The following is a 21,507-nucleotide window of genomic DNA, read 5'->3' as shown; positions in this document are numbered from 1 at the left end:
ACACTTTTAATTCTCCTAGAATACATTATGTATCAGCTTTAAGGCCAGGCTAAGTAAGCTAGCCTTGTAATGTGGGCTATATCATCTTTGTTTTTTGTTTGAATATATTTAGTTGATAATTTCTGTCTTTATCTATCCTATAGTATGCCAAATTACCTTCAAATAAACGAATTACAGACCGATAGTTAATTGCCCCACGAAAATCGTCATTTACCCCACTGGGGCAAATGGCGATTACCACTAAATTCGATCTCTATTTAAAACAACAAGATTTTCAAAATCTTTCAATACGGGGATAGAAGCATAATGTATCAACACACTGTGTGGTACCTAGTTTGTTTTTCAATTATTATTGTTTTATTTTTTGTGTGCAATAGAGCTGCCTCCTTTGTTGTAAAAAAAAAAAATAATAAAAATAATAGAAATATAAAAAAAATGGAAAAAGAACAGAATAAACATCGAAAAAGAAAAGCAACAGAAATAAATGAACATCAAGAAAAGAGAAATACAAAGAAACATCATCCACCTTTCGGTCCCAAACAACATCACCAAAATTATGGATGGGTCTCTTCTGGGAGGAAAGCGGCTCAGCCAGACCAACGACCATCAACAAAAGGATGATAGGAAAAATAACAACAAAAGCATCAATAAAGTAAAAGAAAAAGAACAGGAAAACATCGAAAAAGAAAACTAAAGCAATAAAAAGAACGAAAAACACGACATCAAGAAAATGAAATAAAACAAACATCATCCACCTTTCGGCCCTAACAACATCTCCAAAATTATGGGTGGGTCTCTTCTGGGAGGAAAGCGGCTCACCCAGACCAACGAACATCAACAAAAGGATGATAGGAAAAAAGAACATCAAAAAAGAAAACCAACACCGGGAAAACACAAAGGAAAAAAGAAAGAAAAAGAAAACAAATAGAAAAAAGAAAAGAAAGAAAGAAAAGGAAAAAGAAACAACAAAATAACAAAAAAAAAAAATAATAATAATATAAATAAATAAATAAATAAATACAGAATATAGTAAAATTAACTAACTGACTCTAGCTGCTTAACTAACTATCAAACTATCTATTTAAGTAACGTACCTAACTGACGGTAATACAGCTGTTTGACTACCCATTAACAAACAAACAAACAAACCACTTAACGATCTAACATGGATAGTGAGGTAAGGTGGGATTAGACTTACAGGAGCTGCCTTGTATAAACCAACCGGCCTCTTGCAGACTCCTGACGTTCTTATGTTCTTTTACGTTTAATAATATGGCCCTTAAACCCCATTCACACCTGTACTAATACCTGACTGGTTGGGTGACTCTTCTACCTCTGCCTGCCTCCCCTCCTGCTACTGTCTCCGCTATCAGCACACAATCTACGCTCCCCCATAAAACCCACACCTAACCTAACTTAACCTTCCTGTATATCCCCTTCACACCTGTGCTAATACCTGGCTGGATGGGTGACTCCTTCTACCTCTGCCTGCCTCCCCTAATGTTACTCCCTCCGCTATAAGCACAAATCTTCCCTCTCCCATAAAACCCACACCTAACCTATCCTAACCTTCCTGTAAACTCCCTTCACACCCGTACTAATACCTGGCTGGTTGGGTGACTTTTTCTACATCTGCCTGCCTCTTCCTGTTACTGTCTCCGCTATCAGCACACAATCTTCCCTCAACCATAAAACCCACACCTAACCTAACCTAACCTTCCTAACCTAAGCTTACTGTATACCCCTTCATACCTGTGCTAATACATGACTGGCTCACTTCCCTACATTCAACCACTAACACCTCACCCCCCCACACACACACGCATAAAACTATCAAACCCTCATTTAAAACAATATATCAAACACTCACAAGAAAAAACACTAGGACGCAACACTGTATAAGGCAAAGATGATGGTGGGAAGAGGGGTAAAGGGGGGTGGGAGGTCTCACGATAACCTACGCATTACCCCGGCGCGCTCCTCCGTCCCCTTGGCTCGTGACTCCGCGCAGGTAACAGCAGACCCCCTCAGCCGGCGACACAGGACCGATTGTGACACGCAGGTTACCTCAGTTTACCTTTCCCAGGCATACCCATTTCACTGACCCACGCGTGAGGAGGAGGAGGAGGAGGATAAAGAGCAAGGGAAAAAGACGACGAGGTAGAGGTCAAGAAAGGGGAGCTAGCGAGAGGGAGAAAAAAGAGGAGGAGGAGGAGGAGGAGGAGAAACCCAACGTGGCGGGTAAGGTAATGTAGGCTGCGGGGTCAACTAAGCTCTGCACCATTATGCCCTATTTTCAGGAGTAAAAAAAGTCCTTGAAATGGATTTTCAAAGCGTTTCCATGACTGTTGAAGGTTTGTAGAAAAGATATATGAAGAGATAGTGATGTTTCATAAAGTAGATCATAAGATACTGGCACGGACATGAAACGAATCTTTACCCGAAATGTTTAAGAATATGGCTCCTTATGGTCTTACAGTATAGAGGTTTTGCAGTGACGTCACGAAATAGCGTCGTCTGCACCTTGTGCGTCGTCTGCAGACCCGCTGGTGGTCACCTACCCAGCAGAGTGAGCAGACGGACCACGTGTGCCCCCTCCCTAAGTCACTACCCGCGGGCAAATGGCAGGAACTTTAGCATCATTTGTGTTAAGTGTTAAGATCGCTTGGGAATGCTGCGAAGCTAAGATACATCGAACAAATCAGTGCTTTTGGAGGAGGAAAATGGTAGACTGGCTGTCTAGCTGGCTGGCTGACTGTCTGGCTGGTCGGATGACTGGCTGTCCCTCTGCCTGGCCGATCTCCTGTTGCTGACCAGTGATGCCCAGGTAGGCAGCACAGGCAGTCAAACAGGAGAGGGCAAGTGACGACAGGTGAGGGCAGGTGACGGCAAGTCACCTTACACTACGCACTCTTGGTCACTTCCCTGCGTACACTTATATACTCCACCCAGCACTGAGCTCTGTCCCTCTGTGCATTTTGCCTCCACTGAGTTTCCTTTCCTATTTTCTTCCCCTGCTTGAGCGCCGCCATGCGTGTTTACCTCCGCCAGCTTGTTTACCTCCGCCAGCTCATGTAAATCCCGTTCAAGAGTAATCCCCCGCCACACAATAAGCTAGGGGACCCGGGACAACACCTACATGAGTGATAGCTCATGTAATAATCTGATAAGTTTTGCCTGTAATATATCTTTGACAAAATAGGCACTACAGAGTCGAGGTGAAGCAGACGGCCGCCAGTTCTCCTCCTCATAGCTGTTATCCACTTCCCCACTGTCATGATTTTATTATTCAAGAAATAGGCTGGGGAACAACACGCGGGAATCCCCGCCATTTTGATTGAGAGAGCGGGAAGATGCATCACTAGAAGTCGGGAGCAGAGCGATATTTCAAATCATATTCGTTATTACTGCCATAGCTGAGCTATGTGTGGGATGCATGGCCCACTATTACTTACTGCATGTGTTAGGTTATTAATAAATAATAATCCATAGCCGTAGGGCGTTTAGCATAAGTGTTATGCAGAAAAACGAGATGTCAGTGTGGCGAGACCTGACATCTTCTCCGCGCCGGGGCGCTGAGCCTTGTGGGTCTTGCCGCTCCCCGCAGCATTCTTCCACCCAGACTCCAACGCAACTAGACGTCCCTCTACTTGTTACTTGTTACTTGTGTTTCTTATTTATCTGGTCCCACTTCCGCCGAAGCGCTCTGCAAGACCCACATATTTTAATTCATTAAATTTTCAATAATGATAACAGCTTATATGCCATGTTAATTGTCAATGTTTCCATGTCATAGCAGTCAGAGAACAGAAAAGTTTTTTGTTCTTTCTTAAATTTGGAGAGATCCTCTGTTCTTCTAATGTCAGGAGGAGCTTATTGTACAGACTTGGGGCAGCAGAACTGAAAGCGCGCAATCCAACATTTGAAGAGTACCGCGGTTCATGAAGTGTGATTCCAGTAGTGGCTCGGCAGTGTTAATGCCTTTACCTGGCTGTATTTCGTGTAATAATTCTCCCAAATACGGTGGACGGCCAGTAATCAAAGCTTAGTGTGTCTAAACACATAACTTAAATACTATCCTTGCTTTTATTGGCAACCAGTGGAGCTCTATCAGAACAGGAGTAATTCTCTCTCGTGGTGGAATTCCTTTGATTAATCTCGCTGCTCTATTTAAGACCATCTGTAATTTCCTTAATTGGAGCTTTGGCAGGTTATAGTAGATTGAGTTGCAATTATCCACTCTTGATATAATACTGTTAATCACCAATTTCTTGATAGAATCTTCATCCAGGTATTTCATGATAAAAGCAATATTTGTAAGGTGATATCCGGCAATCCTTACGACATTATTTATCTGACATTTCAGTGTCAAATTGTAATCCAACAACACTCCCAAGTCACGAACACTTTCAACAACATGAATTTTATTACCACTTATAATCATGTTACCGTCACCAAAATAACGTAGAGTGCCCTTCTTCCCCACAAGCATGAATTCAGTCTTATCATCGTTTAATTTCAATTGCTTATAATCCATCCAGTCCTTGACTGAATTAATAACACTATTGATCTTAGCACTTGTATTTTCAATATCAGTGATGGAAAAGTAGAACTAGGTGTCATCAGCAAACACCTTGAATCCTACATCATGTTGTTGTAGTATCCTGAATAAACTAATTGTGTATATACAAAATAAAATAGGTCCCAGCACACTTCCTTGTGGAACTCCTCTTGTCAGAGCTTCATATGAAGAAAAACAATTTCAATTTGCACACAATAATTTCTGGTTTGTAAATAACTCTCAAGATACTTTAACGCATTGTCTACCACTCAATGCTCCTTAAATCTTTTACAAGCAATTCATGAACAACCGTATCAAATGCTGCACTAAGATCTAGAAGAACCAATATAGCACATTTACCCCATCCATCATTTCAAGTAAATCATTAACAACAGAACAAAAAGTAGCCTCAGTAGAAAATATTGGCCTATATGCAGACTGACTATCAGGCAAGACATGGACCTTTTCAAGTGTTCCATCAACTCTCAATAATTGCATACTCTAATAACTTAGACAAAAGGCAAATTTGATACTGGTCTATAAGAGCTTACATTTTGATAATCAAGTTTTCCCTTTAAGACTGGTTTTATAACAGCTCGCTTTTCAGAATCCGGAAATTTACATGAAGAAATACTAGTACTGACAATTCTTAGCACCATATCCATGAAACTAGGAAAATTATCTGCATCCATGATATCCAATACAGGCAATGGGTCACTGGCACAATATGTTTTCTTAGCTTTCTTGAAAAGTCGAACAAGATCATCCTTCCTAATGATTTTAAAACACTGCAATCTACAATCCACCTCAACATCAGCAACAGGCATAAAGGTGTTTACACAAATTCCGATACAATATTCATAATCTTACTCTTGAAAAAATTACAAAGTTATACGCTAAATCTTTATCACAGAAACCATCAGGAAGCTTTCTTCTCAAAGTAGTACCAGTAAGACTATTGAAAAGTTGATTTAATTTGTTCATATCTGATCCTGCCTCAAGAATTTTAGTATGATAATAGTTTCTTTTACTCCTACTTATCAAGTCATTATAGCGATTTCTCACATTTTATAATCCTCCCAGGCCACAACAGATCCCTCATTTCTCCATTTACATTCCTTGCGTCGTTTCTCTCTTCTCAGAGTCAAAATTTCACCATTAAATCAGGGCGATCTATCCTTGACAGTAATGACCTCTAGGATCGGACACACATTGTTATATTGTGTCTTAATCACCTCATTATAAGTGTCAGTAAGACAATTCACACAATTTGATTTAAATAACAAATCATTGTGAACACACTCTCCAGTCATATCTTCATAAAAGTCTGACTAATTTCACTGATAAATGTAGCAGCAGAGAAACCCATCTTATTCCTATAATAAATTTTCTTAGTTACCTTACATATTGACAATAGTAATTTAAATGTTATGAGCCTGTGAACTGGGAAATAGTAAATTCATGTTCAACATCCACCCTACCTATGAGATTGTTTACATCATCACTAATGACTAAGTCTAACACATGGCCAGTTGATGAAGTTATTATGCTCACCTTGTTTGACAACTGATAAGATTCAAGAAGCTCACAGAAAGAAACTGTGTTATGGTTTTCATGATCATCCATCCATATATTGAAGTTACCAACAATAAAAACTTTAAAAGAAACCATATCAATTGGGTCCAACAATGCACCAAATTCATCAAATAAAGATTAACACTTGACCAAGGTGGCCTATAAATAACAAGGTATGCTACCCGCTGGTTTTGATGCTTAAAACTAACCTCAATATATTCAAAACTTGATACTTTCACTCGTGTCAACACCCTCAGGTGAAAAAAATATTCGACAAGAAAATGCCTACACCACCCCCTCGTCTGCCCTCTCTGGGGCTATGACAGAAAGTGTGAGTAGCAGGTTTCATCTCAGTAACTCTACTTGTGTCATGCTCATTCAACCAAGTCTCAGAAATAGCTAAAATATCAAGTGATTGCTCATTTAACATTTCCCTAATTTGAATAGTCTTGTTACCCACAGATTGAATATTAACAAAAGCACAATTTAAATATTCAATAGTAGACCTAGACCATACTTTAAATATTCAATAGTACACCTAGACCACACTTTAAATATTCAATAGTAGACCTAGACCACACTTTAAATATTCAATAGCAGACCTAGACCACAATTCAAATATTCAATAGTAGACCTAGACCACAATTCAAATAGTCAATAGTAGACCTGGACCACAATAAATATTCAATAGTAGACCTAGACCACACTTTAAATATTCAACAGTAGACCTCACCATCCTTCCGTGCCACGTGTCCGTCGTGGTGGTTTACCTGCCTTTGTAGTATCCACAAGTCAGGGTGATTGTGTACTGCAAGGCGAGGAAGCATTTGGAAGGTCGAGAGGCGGCGTGTTGCAGAGAAGGAACGAGAGAGGACTGAAGGAAGACTCCAAGACTCCAGACCACGAGGTAGACCAGGTGTGGTTTCGGCTTCGCCCATCTCCAGCTAAGTACATATTTTGCTAAGGATGTTTTAAGATAGTTAGCTAGGTAGATGTGTGCCTGGAATTAGCTTATTCCTTATTTTCCAGCGAGTTTCTTTGTTGCTGTAAATAAACTTGAGAGCAGGTTCATTTGGCCTTTGTTTGTCCTATGGGACAAATAATAAAGACGAGAAGGGCTGTTAGTCTGAGAACTCAATTTTTAGATATTTTTTTTTTTTTTTTTGCGGATAATTTTTTCGAGAACTCAAGAAGTCCAGACCTTTCAAGAACCCCACACCCGCTCTACTGGATTCGCTGGCAAACTATAAAATGACAAAGCATCTCACCCCTGGCGGTTAGAACATCCAACCGCACAGCATACGTATCCCATGACGAACACAGAGTACTTGTGCTGCAGGTTCTGCAGCCGCCACCAAGGTTTGCTTTGATAACTGACCACCAAGATGGCCGTGCAGGCCCGCGCGACCCCCGCACCCCCACTAATGACGTCAGCTGCAAAACCTCTAATGCATTCACTAAGTCTTCCCGATCGTTCTTAGGGGCTGAACAATGAAGCAGAGGCGAGGTGATTTAGTTCGGGTCAAGGTGAGGCTGCAGGTTCTTAAGAGGCTTACGTGATGGTGCAGAAAGTCATGGAAGGAAAGTCTTTCAGGTTTAAGATCTAAAGGTTATTCACATCATTCGGTAACTCAGCAAATACTCGTCTGTGTGTGTGTGTGTGTGTGTGTGTGTGTGTGTGTGTGTGTGTGTGTGTGTGTGTGTGTGTGGAGGCGGGTGAATATGTGTGTATGTCTGGGGGGGAAGACGGGGTACGTGTATGTGTGTGTGTGTGTGTGTGTGTGTGTGTGTGTGTGTGTGTGTGTGTGTGTGTGTGTGTGTGTGTGTGTCTAAGCCATCTATCTATATTTATCTATCTGCACATTACGTCGATATCTGAATCTTTTTATCTATCTTTCCATCAGCCTATTATTCTATGTATTTCTATCAGTCTATGAGATGGAAGAGGCAGGAATTGGTTGTTTTTTGTGGGTGTCATCACTAAAAATTATTATCCAAGCTTATGACGATTAAAAAATGTACAAATTGCAAATATTAACCTCGCCCTGATCCTCTTGTTTCAATCACATACAGAAGGAGATCTAAGTTATTAAGCAATAGAAACTCCACCAGTAAACGCAAGAAAGTGTAAATACTGACCTCTTCCTGATGCTCCAATTTCTTACATGTACAGAGAAATCTTAGGTCGGCACTGTCAGACCCTTCCACACCTCACATCAACAATTTCCAAAGGCCAAAAAGGAGGCAAATCAGGTTCTAATGAGTGTTTTTAGGGTTCTTGGTACAGAGGAAGGGCCAAACTACCACCAGGGCTTTAAAGCTACCCAAGGAAATGCCCAAAACTCCTAGGAAAACCGTGTCAAATATGTGTGCCTGCGCCGATATGTTTAAGAGTATGGGCCTAAGTTATTAAGCAAGACAGTTCGCGCGAGTGACGGTTCAGTAACTCCTGCTACTCTTCCTATTCCTCCGCCTCTTCAGCCCGTGCCGCGCCGCTAAAGCCTCTGAGCCACGGTTTTTACACGCGTAAAACTCAGCGTGATCAAAGCGGACACCTACTGTTTGATATCTATTCTTTGTTCCTGTCATTACAAGCGAGTCAGTACAGCCGCCGGCATCACAGTGAGCACGGCGGGATATTATTCATCAAGGGGCTGAATTCCGCGAACTTTAATGGATTATACACACACACACACACACACACACACACACACACACATACACAGTAGCACATCACGCCACACGTTTCATAACTAAGCGAATCCAGTCAAAGCAAACTTAATTAAAATTGTTTCTTTGTGAAGAGTGGAACAGACGCGCCCTCGCCCCGGTGAAAAAACGTGGGCGGGTGGTTACCCGCGACAATTATCCGCAGCAATAACAGTCTGGAGACAAATGATTCCCCTGGACGTGGGGCGGCGGAAGGCAGGGAAGGAAGGAGGGGAAGGAATAGCTACAGGAAAGGAACACATAGGGATAGGAAGCGGAGAGATAGGACAGTAGGCTGGGATTTGGTTGTACGAGGGGCGGCGTGAAGCAGGGAAGGGAAGGAATAGAGCCAGTTAGGGATAGAAAGGCTAGGGATAGTAAGCGGATACAAGTCAGTAGGATGGACAGGCTGGTGGACCTTAGTTGATGATTCGGCTGCACGAGGAGTGGGGGGGGGGCAGGAAAATAGGGAAGGCAAGAGCACCAGGACAAGCAAGGGCAGGAAAGTTAGGGGCAGGCAGCGGGGATAGGACAGTAGGCAGGGGGGACCGGCGAGCCTCAGCTGTTCACAATTGGCTTGCGGACTGGCTCTCTGAGCGGAAACAGAGTAGTTCTAAACGGTAATACATCTAACTGGCTCGATGTCAAAAGCGGCGTACCTCAAGGATCAGTGCTTGGCCCCATGCTCTTCTTAATTTATGTTAATGATATCGATGATGGGCTCACTTGCAAAGTATCAAAATTTGCTGATGAAATGAAATGCAAATGAAATTTAACGTTGACAAATGTAAAGTGTTGCACATCGGAAAAAATAACAATCGCGTTCGGTACGTAATGAATGGCCAACAACTTTCTGCAGTAAGTAAAGAAAAGGATCTTGGAATCACTATATCAAGCGATTTAAAGCCCGGTCAGCATTGTTCAGAGGTAGTTAAAACTGCAAACAAATTGGTTGGCTTCATCGGACGAGTCTTTAATAATAAATCGGAAAAAGTAATATTAAAACTGTATAATTCGTTGGTTCGACCCCGTCTAGAGTACTGTGTACAGTTTTGGTCTCCCTACTACAGAAAAGACATAGAAAAGTTGGAACAGGTCCAACGAAGAGTAACAAAGATGATTCCTAGGTTGAGAAATTTGTCATATGAACAAAGGCTTAAAGAAGTAAATTTATTCAGCCTATCAAAGCGAAGAATGCGAGGCGATCTAATAGAAGTGTTTAAAATGTTCAAAGGATTCAGTGATATTAATGCGGAAGATTACTTTACAATTGATCGATCAAATAGAACAAGAAGAAAGCACAATTTGAAGATAAGTGGTAAAGATTCTCGTCGCACGAAGCTAAACACTTCTTCTTCAATCGAGTTGTTAATGTTTGGAACTCTCTACCTTGTGATGTCGTTGATAGTACAACAGTTACGGCCTTCAAGAATAGATTAGACAAGTGTTTTGAATCCAACCAGCAACTTAGATATTACTCATTGTCGTAATAACGTTAAGTTCTTTCGAATACTGGTGTCCTTGTCCGCTTTTATCGCCCGGTTAGTGGTAGCAGTAATGGTAGTTCTTTCCTCTTTCCTACATAAATTCCATGCAGTTTTTCCATGGTTCTATTTCCTTTACTGCCAGCTTTGGCTGGAGGGATGGGGGGGTGGGGAGGAGCCTTCGCCTTTGCTGTCCTTCATCTTCCACCTTTGATTAGATAGTTAGTGTAGCTTGTCACAAACAACCTCGTAAGGACCAGCAGGTCTGCTGTTGTTTGTTCTTCCTTTGTGTTCCTTTGTGTACTTTGTGTTAAGAGTGAAGCTCTTCGTACAGGGCAGTGTCATCGGCTGCCTGTTGGAGGAGGAGGAGGAGGAGGAGAATGCCGACGAGGAGGAGGAGGAGGAGGAGGAGGAGGATATGGAAGTGAGGAAAGAGAGTGAAGAGATGGAAAACGAAAAGAGGGATGGGGAGAAGAGAATAACGAGAGGGAAATGGGTTTAGGGATTATATCAAGGGGAGGAGCAGAGTGGAGGACGCGAGGAAGAGGCGAGCTTGCCACACACACAAGGAAAAAATGGAAAAAATGAACCAGCAATATTATCATCCATGCTTTCATACACCAAACATAACTATACATACCAACTTTTTCGTGTCAATCATAACATATACATACGACAATAATTATATACTTTTGAACGGATATTATTTGTACTTGTATATAACATCAACGTGCACCAATATCTATACGAAGAGACATATATACCAATACAGAAAACAATATCCCTGTAGATCTTTGAATGAGTAAAAGGTAAGAAAAGTGGATGGTAGATAACTTAATATGTATCTCTCTCTCTCTCTCTCTCTCTCTCTCTCTCTCTCTCTCTCTCTCTCTCTCTCTCTCTCTCTCTCTCTCTCTCTCTCTCTCTCTCTCTCTCTCTCTCTCTATATATATATATATATATATATATATATATATATAGATATATATATATATATATATATATATATATATATATATATATATATATATATATATATATATATATATATATATATATATATATATCATTAAGATAAACTCACCATTTATTATCATTTATCATTCAGCGTAGCTCCATCTACTTATACGTATTAATTATGCATCTCCTATCTCCTTATGACTACGAGAATACTCCGGCACTAACATGGATTTTAGGACAGTGCGGCGAAAGATGGAACGGATCAAGCCACCACTGTAACCTAACCTAACCTCATCACTTTGCATCTCCCTCTATCTACCACGCACGAGCATACCCTTACACAACGTATACTTTTGGGTGAGTGCAACCTAAGGAGGATCGGATCAAAACACCATCGAAGCCAAACTAATCACTATCACTCAACGTCTCCCTCTACCTGCCTTTTAACGTGGCAGAAGGTGAGACTCATCTTCGTGTGCGCCTCAGTTCAGCTCCCCATCTGCCTCCCGCACCATAGGCATTAGAATAAACCAATACAAACATCCTCTTATCCAGACACCACGTTATCACACGGCAACGCAGGTCCTCAAAGTCCACACAGCACACACTCGTAAGGGCAGCAGATGAACACTAGCGGCAAAGGGTCCTCGTGTGTGTGTGTGTGTGTGTGTGTGTGTGTGTGTGTTATCAATGGCACCTCCGCAGCCTAGTTCCGTCCCATCCTCGCCCAGCCAGCACCGATAAGGGGACCGTACACAGCGACAAAGCGTTAGCCGGGCATGCAAATGATAGGCTGCTGAGGGGCGGACGAGGAAGGCAAATCACGGCCCAGCGAGAGAGGGAGACTGGTGATACTTTAATTGAAAGACTGCCGCTGGGTGATGCCGGGATGGCGATGAATATAGGCGTCGTTATGTATAGGGAATGGATGGTCATGAAGGATTAAGGAGGGATATTAGAACTCTCTTACTCTATGAATGAATGAAGAGAGGAAGGAAGGAAAGAAGGAGGAAGGAAGGAAGGAAGGAAGAAAGGGGAATTAGACCTCTATTACTCAATGAATGCATGAAGAGAGGAAGGAAGGAAAGAAGGAAGAAGGAAGGAAGGAAGGAAGCAAGGGGAATCAGAACTCTCTTACTCTATGAATGAATGAGTAGTGAATGAAGAGAAAGAGAGAAAGAAGGAAAAGATGTAAGCATTTGAATATAAACTGCCAGGGCGTGCCAGGATGATGCTATATGAAGGCGTTGTTATGTATGGAGTGGGTGGCCATGCTGGATTACGGAGGGAAGACATACTTATATTACTCCATGAATGAACGAGGGGGAAGGGAATGAAGAAAGAAAGGCAGACAGAAGAAAAAGAGATGTACGCATTTACTTATAAACTGTAAGAAAGCGAGCTCAGAACTATTAGTCAATATATGAAGGAAGGAATGAAGGAAGGAATAGGGATGGAAAAATTAAGGAAGGAAAGAGAAAGAATGAAAGAAAAATATGTAGGTACGTATATATCTATGAAGTATAAAACCAAAATCAGACCTCTCAATCCACAAATCAATGAATGAAAGAATGAGGAAGGAAAGAAGGAAAAAAGAGGAAGAAATAAAAAAGAAATACGCATTAACCCATAAACTATAAAAAGCGAAATCAGACCTCACATGATCCATATACAAAAGAATGAAGGAATAAATGAACATATAAGTAAAGGATCATGAAAGAAAAAAGGGAAAGAAAAGTGATGAATGAAGAAATATAGAAGGGAAAGAAACTGAAGAAACAAACATAGGAATTTACCTATAAAATCTCAGAACCCCAAAACATGAATAACCCAAAACAGGCAAGGAAAAAACTCACAAAACAAAAGAATAACGGGATTGAGTGAATAGATAAATGAAGGACAGAAGGGAAAGAGAAGTATATAACTGGTGAATGAAAAAAAAGAGACGGCAAAGAAAAGGGGGAAGAAGAGGAAGAAAACTAAAAAAAGACATACGAATTTATATAAAACATCACACCCCAAAAACTGACTGAAAGGAAACGGAAGAAACAAGCAGAATAAAGAAGAGAAAAACGGAACTGTATTTCATTTTCATTTTATTATTTTTATTCTTTTTGTGTGTCTGTAAGGAAACACAAGCCACAAATTTATCCTGCAAGATCAGCAAACCAAATTCTTACTTCCGGAGGTGCGGCGGCGCCATACATATACATTAACTTTTCTCGCCTCCCAACCTGATGCGAGACTCCTGCGCTTCGAGGTGAGGGAAGACCAAGGAAGGTGTGATAAAGGTCTACCAAACAAAATCCAGCCACGTTATTTGTATTTGGGAGCAAGAAAGATAATAAGTTTTTGGTCCATAGTCCGACCTTCTGAATCTGTCTCGAGGTGAGGGAAGACCAAGGGAAGGTATATTGAAAGGTCTAAGAAAACATAATCCAGTCACGTCATCTATCTAGTTGGAAGCAAAGCGAAAAAGAATATGTTTTTAGGCCAGTATTCCAACCTGATATGATTCTTCTGCTTGTGTCCCGAGGTGAGGGAAGACTAAGGGAAGGTATACTATAAGGTCTGCCAAAACAAACTCCAGGCAAGTCATTTATAGTAGCAAGGCGAAGATAATGAGTTTTAGGCCAATATTCCAACCCCACTTCTACGCTTCTGTCTCTAGGTGAGGGAAAGACAAAGGGAAGGTATAAAATAAGGTCTAGCAAAACAAAATCCAGCAACGTTATTTGTAGTAGGGAACAAGACAAAAAGAAACAGTTTTAGGCCCATATTTCAAGATGGTACGATTTTTCTTCTGTCCCGAGGTGAGGGAAGACAAAGGGGAGGTATAATATAAGATCTAGCAAGACAAAATCCACCCACGTTATTTGTATTTGGAAGCAAGACGAAAAAGAGTAAGTTTTTAAGGCCAATATTCCAACCTGATACACTTTTCCTCTTTCTGTCTCGAGGTGAGGGAAGACCACGGGAAGGTATCATACAAGGTCTGGGAAAGTAATATCCACCCACGTTGTTTATAGTTTGAAGCAAGATAATGAGTTTTTGGCCCTTATTCCAGCCTGATATGATTGTTCTGCTTGTGTCTCAAGGTGAGGGAAGGCCAAAGGAAGGTATATAATAAGGTCTAGCATAGCATAATCCAGCCACGTTATTTATAGTTTGAAGCAAGACGAATATAATTAGTTTTTTGGCCATTATTCCAACCTGATATGATTTTTCCCCTTCTGTCTCGAGGTGAGGGAAGACCAAGGGAAGGTAAAATATAAGCTCTAGCAAAACAAAATACAGCCACATTATTTTTTGTAGCTAGAGGCAGAAAGAAGAGGATGAGTTTTTTGGGTCCATACTCCAAAACATTTCTGGATTTACACATTTCCCCGAAGTTGGTAAGGCTTTCCAAGAGGCTGTTGTTGTCTTTCCATGGGTAGTTTTGTGAGCCTTGTGATAGTCTGACAAGGCCGAACATGAAAACACTCATGAGAACCCGACTAATCTTGTTTGTGGCCTTTGGAAACAGACAAAATAACAAACAAACACATATAGATAGACTGATATACTGACAGACAAACTGAGATAGATAGATAAAATTACAACTATCCCAACAGCTTTCAATGCAAAAATATCAAACAAACACACATATAGATAGACTGATATAGTGATAGACACACAGAGATAGATAGATAGATTAAATCAAGATAGATAGATAGATTAAATCAAAACTATTTCAACAGCTTTCAGTGCAAAAATATCGAGTGTTCCTTAACTAGTTCCAGAAGAAAAGAAGAGAATGTCGGAAATGGAAATTCAAATGTAATGGAAAAAGTCTCGCCCACACGGAGGAGGAGGAAAGAAAGAAGGTCGGGTAAGGATTCTCCCTCACGCTCCCCCCCTCCCCCCCTTGTTTCCTGCCAAAAAGTTAGTTCATAGCTTTTTTTCGTGCCCGGTGACTGTGTGTGGCTGCCTTTCTTTTACGTATAATTGTTGTGCAGGAGTTATAACGTTATTTTTTTACAGTAAAGGAAGCAGCTCGAAGGAAAAAGAATAATAAAAAAAAGCCCGCTAAACACTGCCCTGTAAAGACTTCAGAAGAGTGGCCAAAAGAGGTCAATTTCGGGAGGAGAGGTGTCTCAATACTCTCCTCTTAAAAGAATTCAAGTCAAGCAGGAGGAAATACAGACGAAGATAAATTGTTCCAGATTTTACCAGTGCGAGGGATGAAGGAATGAAGATGCTGGTTAACTCTTGCATAAGGGATTTGGACAGTATAAGGATGAACTAGAGTAGAAAGTCGAGTGTAGCGGAACCGAAAGAAAAAGACTACTCCAAAAACGTCGAGCTTCTTAGAGACAAACGAAAGGCATATTAACAAAACGTCGTGGGGGAAAGATCAATTCAATAACGTCGAGTTTCTTACCAAGACAGACAATAGATATATTAACGAAACGTCGTAGGAGAACAAATACTTCACTATCGTCAAGCTTCTTAGACAGACAAAAGATATATTAACAGAACGTCTTGAGAGAGCAACCTTAACAAACAACAGATATATTATATAAAACGTGGTAGGTAAGAACAAATACTTCACTACGTCGATTCTTAGACAGACAAAAGATATATTAACAAAACATCGAGAAGAACAAAAACTTCATTAATATCAGGTTTCTTATTCAGAGAGAGAGAGAGAGAGAGAGAGAGAGACGGAATTGGAAATTTTTCTTTGGCAATAAACTGGAAAAAAAAATCCGTTACCCAAACGATGAGATGATGCATAGCCAACCTTAGTACATCGGAGTTGAAGAAAAATTATTGAAATGTTCATAAATCAGAATGTGTTTACCCACTCTACTTATACTCTCCTAATAACATGAATGAGCTACAGTCAGCCATGCAGCAACACACATTCCCTTCGCCACACGCTTGTCATGCATAGAAGAGCGGCTGGATATTGTTTTCTTTGACCTTGTAATATATGATATACCTTCCCATGGTCTTCCCTCACCTCGAGACACAAGCAAAAGAATCGTATCAGGTTGGAATAAAGGCCAAAAACTCATTATATTCGTCTTGCTTCAAACTATAAATAACGTGGCTGGGTCACGTTTTCTTAGGCCTTTCAATATACCTTCCCTTGGTCTTCCCTCACCTCGAGACACAAGCAGAAGAATCATATCAGGTTGGAATAGAGGCCAAAAACTCATTATATTCGCCTTGCTTGAAACTATAAATATCGTGGCTGGAGTTTGCTTTGCAGACCTTATTTTATACCTTCCTTTGGTGTCCCGGAGCCACACACACACACACACACACACACACACACACACTAACAGCAGCCTCCCAGGAAACATATGGCAGGGCATTAGTGGGTGGCGTTGTTAATCCACGCTACGCAAGGATTAATGGGCCCCTAGAGTGAGTGCCTGCTCTTCCACCTCAATCCGTTGTATTGGCGTGCATCATGTCTTTTATATTACCTAACTCAGCAAGGGTAAATGGACCCCTATAGTGAATGCTTCCTCCTCCATCTGAGTCTCTTTTGTTTAATCCAGGTTACAAACATGAATAATGGACCCCTATAGTGTTTCCTCTTCCCTCTGAATCAGTTATGTTCGTGTGAGTCATGTCTGTTCATTACCTAACTCAGCAAGGATCAATGGAGCCCTAAAGTGAATGCCTATTCCAGACTTCTTACGTTCTTATGTTCTTATGTAGCCCTGTAATGCCTCCTCTACCATATTTCTTTGTTCACCTATATCACGCCTTTATCGTTCCCCAGCTCATGTTAACCTTACCATATAAGCAAGTTAGATGTATAGTAATAGAAAGTAGCAGTAAGGTAGCAGCGTAGGTCTTGTATAACTCATAGAGGGAATACCAAACACGCGAGTTAGATGTATAAGTAATAGAAAGTTTAAGTCAGGTAGAAGCGTAGGTCTTGTATAACTCATGAAGGGAAACAACAACTCCGAGACATAAATATTCGTTCTTGCTTGATAAAGAAGTCTTGTAGAGGTCTTGTATATCTCATAGACTCAAATATCTCGGAAACAACTATAATCGACATCAAAGCATAAATGGAAGTCGTGTTTACTCATATAGTGAAGTATCTCGGAAACATTTATATTCATTCCCGCTTGATAAGCTAAAGTGCGAGCAAAGTATTTATAGAAGTCTTGTGTATCTCGTAAAGTGGAATAATAACTCGGAAAACACTAATATTCGTGCTTGTTTGATAAAAGAAAAGCGAAACTAAAGCATAAATATGACTCTTGAATGTCTAATAGAGTGGTGGATGAGTGTAACAGGCTTGGCAGTCGTGTTGTGGATGCCAATACAATAGATACATTCAAGAAAAGGTTGGTTAAATTTATAGATAGTGAGGTTAGGTGGGGTTAGGCTTAAAGGAGCTGCCTTGTATAGGTGTATATAGGTATATAGTAGACTCCTTACGTTCTTATATTCTTATGTTCTTATGAAACATTTATATTTCTGTTTCCTCGAAAAAGACAAAAACAGAGATACCAAAACATAAATAGAAATCTTGTACATCTCAGTGTGAAGTATTTAGTAAACATTATTATTTCTGCTCACTCGATAAATAAAGTGATACCCAAACATAAACAGAAATCTTGTACAGCTCGAAGAGTGAAAAATAGGTATAGGAAACACTAATATTTCTGCCTCCTCGATGAAAAAAGTGATACCAAACCAAAAATTGAAATCTTTACGTCTTAAAGAATGAAGAATTTAGCAAACATTAATATTTATGCTTACTCGAAAAAAAAAAAACATCTCCAATTTCAATCCATGCGCTAACTGCAATAAATGTTCGTAACCTTGCAACCTTTAACAAACCTCACACACAATATTCAGGACAGCAAACATTCTCCCCGCCAAAGTACATTAATTAAAGACTTACAACCAGGAATTCGCTACGCCTCCTCTCTTTTTTCTGTTCAGCGCGGACTAAACCAACACCGCCGAGCTGCAGCAGGAGCCAGGCGTAGCGAGGTTAAATTAGTCACACAATGGTATAACTATTTACTGTTTATTTTCACCTCCTTAACAAAATAAGAGAAAGACGCAAAAAGAAACACCATCTCTCACCCACACACCAAACAAAGCATATGAGTTGCGTCCTTCGGAAATATATTACACACTTCTTCATTCCTCTGTTTACTTTTACCTTCAAGCAAAAAGGAAGAAAAACATTGCCTCACCTGGGCACACCTAACAAAACGTATAAGAGTTGGCTGTTCCGGAAAAGGCACACACACTTTTCATTCCTCATTCTGTTTATCTCCTCAACAACAACAACAACAACAACAACAACAACAACAAATAAAGCCCCCCCAAAAAAAACAACTCCCACTTATGTACACCTGACAAAGCAGTAACATCCGGGAAAGGTTTACAGGCACCATTCATCGGCCAGCGGGTGAGACAAATAACACAGCAACACGCGGCACGAGGGCACGTGTGGGGGACAGGGAGCCGGAGAGGAGTCCAGCCAGTTAGAAGAGGCCTGACAAACGGCGCCCAGGCTAAGAAGAAGACTTCGTTTGGACAGCCTGTAATAATTTTGGGTGTGAATCTATTTATGAGTTTTTTAAGACAAACTGACAAACACCCGGGAGGACGGTGAAGGAAATGTTGTTCACTTCCTCGGGCGATAAAAACAACACAGCGTCGATCACACTCGCGTCACACTCAAGTCCTTTCACGGGTTCCGGAGAGAAGATTCCTCCGCCGATGAAAGTAACGCAACGCAAAAACTTGTCCTTTCCTTGTTCATAAATGTCGCAAAAACCTAGATCCTTTTTTTGTTCCTAAAAGTTGATTCATTTTTTGTTCCTTAAACTTAGGTTTTTGTTACTAAAAACTTGAATCCTTTCATTGTTCCCATATAATTGATTCCTTTTTTGTTCCTAAAACTTTAATTTTTTTTTTTGGGGGGGGGTAAATTTCTAGATTAGGCCCCACAAGACACTGGTGGACGAAACTATTTTTTTTCTGGTAGTTTTCGGTGTGCTGTGAAATATTCTGCTGACTGTTTCTGTCGCAAATCATTAAATCAATGAAAAAAAAAGACTTTTCAAAGCCTGTTGAACACCAGCCGCCGCAGCCGCAAAATAACTCGCAGAGAGTTATTACATACTATAAAGCCAAAATTCAATGTAATAATATTATTCAAATTGACACCACCACCACCACCACTTACTCAGTTCAAAGTCCAGAGCTGGATACACAGGCCTGAGCTGGGCCTCTTCCAGAAGACTACTGGGAGTTACTAGTTATATATATATATATATATATATATATATATATATATATATATATATATATATATATATATATATATATATATATATATATATATATATATATATATATATATATATATATATATATTTCACTCACCGCACCGCACCGCTCACAAAGATTACAAGTGGACAAACAAAACACAATCAGGCAAATTAATGTTTCCCTGCTGTGTATGCCCCCAGCGCTCATACGTGGTGGACAGCAGAGCGACTTATCTCAGCGAGGAGGTATTTCTCGCAGCATCGGCCGCCGCCGCAGCCATGTTTTTGTCCTGGCGCCAGGATCCTTCCTGGCGCTGCGCGCCTCCAAAATACGATATTATGCCTCCATATTATGGTTAAGGGACGAAACACATGTCCCTAAATCATAATATGAAGGCGCAAGTAATTAAAAGCAAAGAAAAAGGCCTAATCCATTTCCCCTAACGATCTTGGGGACCCGTGGGAAATCGGAGTATTTGGGTGGGGGAGCATATTTAAGCTACTCAAACCGAACTTTACATAACCTAACCTCTAACGGGGGGGCTTCGCCCCCCTTGACCCCCTTCTAACCAAGGGGGGCTGCTCCCCCCTGGACCCCCCCACATGTATGATGCACCGGTAAATTAGAGAAGTACAACAGTTTCCCTCCTTCCCTCTCACACTACCATGGCGGTAGCGACTGACGTAAATATTTACGAAAAAAAAAACATATCACAAGAACAAATGATTTACGGCGGCAAAGCAATACGGCAATGTGTTGTATGGACACTGAACCCTTCATGGAGCACCAAGGCGTTCGTGGCTGTGAGTTGGGCCCTAATCTAGAATAAGACCTTTTTTTGTTCCTAAAACTTAAAGTCCTTCTTTGTTCCTAAAATTTGATTCCTTTTTGTGTTACTTAAACTTAAAAAAATATTTGTCCCTAAAATTTGATTCCTTTTTGTGTTCCTTAAACTTAAATCCTTTATTCGTTCCTAAAGTTTTTTTTTTTTGTGTGTGTGTGCTCCCTAATGGTCCCTCTAAGCGAGAAAAATGAGAAAAAATCATCACTCCCACAAACCATTTCATAATATATATCAAAGCATTTGTGATCAGTTTATGTATCATCTATTTTGGGGGGTTAAATCATGGCACAAATTTGGCCCGTCGCGGCTACCGGGCTAAACTTATCCTTCATTTGTTCCTAAAATTTGATTCCTTTTTGTGTTCCTTAAACTTAAAAATTTATTTGTCCCTAAAATTTGATTCCTTTTTGTGTTCCTTAAATTTAAAAATTTATTTGTCCCTAAAATTTGATTCCTTTTTGTGTTCCTTAAATTTAAAAATTCATTTGTCCCTAAAATTTGATTCCTTTTTGTGTTCCTTAAACTTAAAAATTTATTTGTCCCTAAAATTTGATTCCTTTTTGTGTTCCTTGAATTTAAAAATTCATTTGTCCCTAAAATTTTATTCCTTTTTATGTTCCTTAAACTTAAATCCTTCATTTGTTCCTAAAATTTGATTTCTTTTTGTGTTCCTTAAACTTAAATCCTTCATTCGTTCCTAAAATTTGGTTCCTTTTTGTGTTCCTTTAACTTAAATCTTTTACTCGTTCCTAAAATTTGGTTCCTTTTTGTGTTCCTTTAACTTAAATCTTTTTTTGTCCCTAAAATTTGATTCCTTTTTGTGTTCCTTTTACTTAAATCTTTTTTTGTCCCTAAAATTTGGTTCCATTTTGTGTTCCTTTAACTTAAATCTTTTATTCGTTCCTAAAATTTGGTTCCTTTTTGTGTTTCTTTAACTTAAATCTTTTTTTGTCCCTAAAATTTGATTCCTTTTTGTGTTCCTTTAACTTAAATCTGTCTTTTTTGTCCCTAGAATTTGATTCCTTTTTGTGTTCCTTTAAATTAAATCTTTCTTTTTTGTC

The sequence above is a fragment of the Eriocheir sinensis genome, unplaced genomic scaffold (genome assembly GCF_024679095.1).
Source record: "Eriocheir sinensis breed Jianghai 21 unplaced genomic scaffold, ASM2467909v1 Scaffold930, whole genome shotgun sequence".
Classification (NCBI taxonomy): Eukaryota; Metazoa; Arthropoda; class Malacostraca; order Decapoda; family Varunidae; genus Eriocheir; species Eriocheir sinensis.
The sequence above is the reverse complement of the archived record's forward strand: the minus strand, read 5'-3'. Positions refer to the sequence as shown.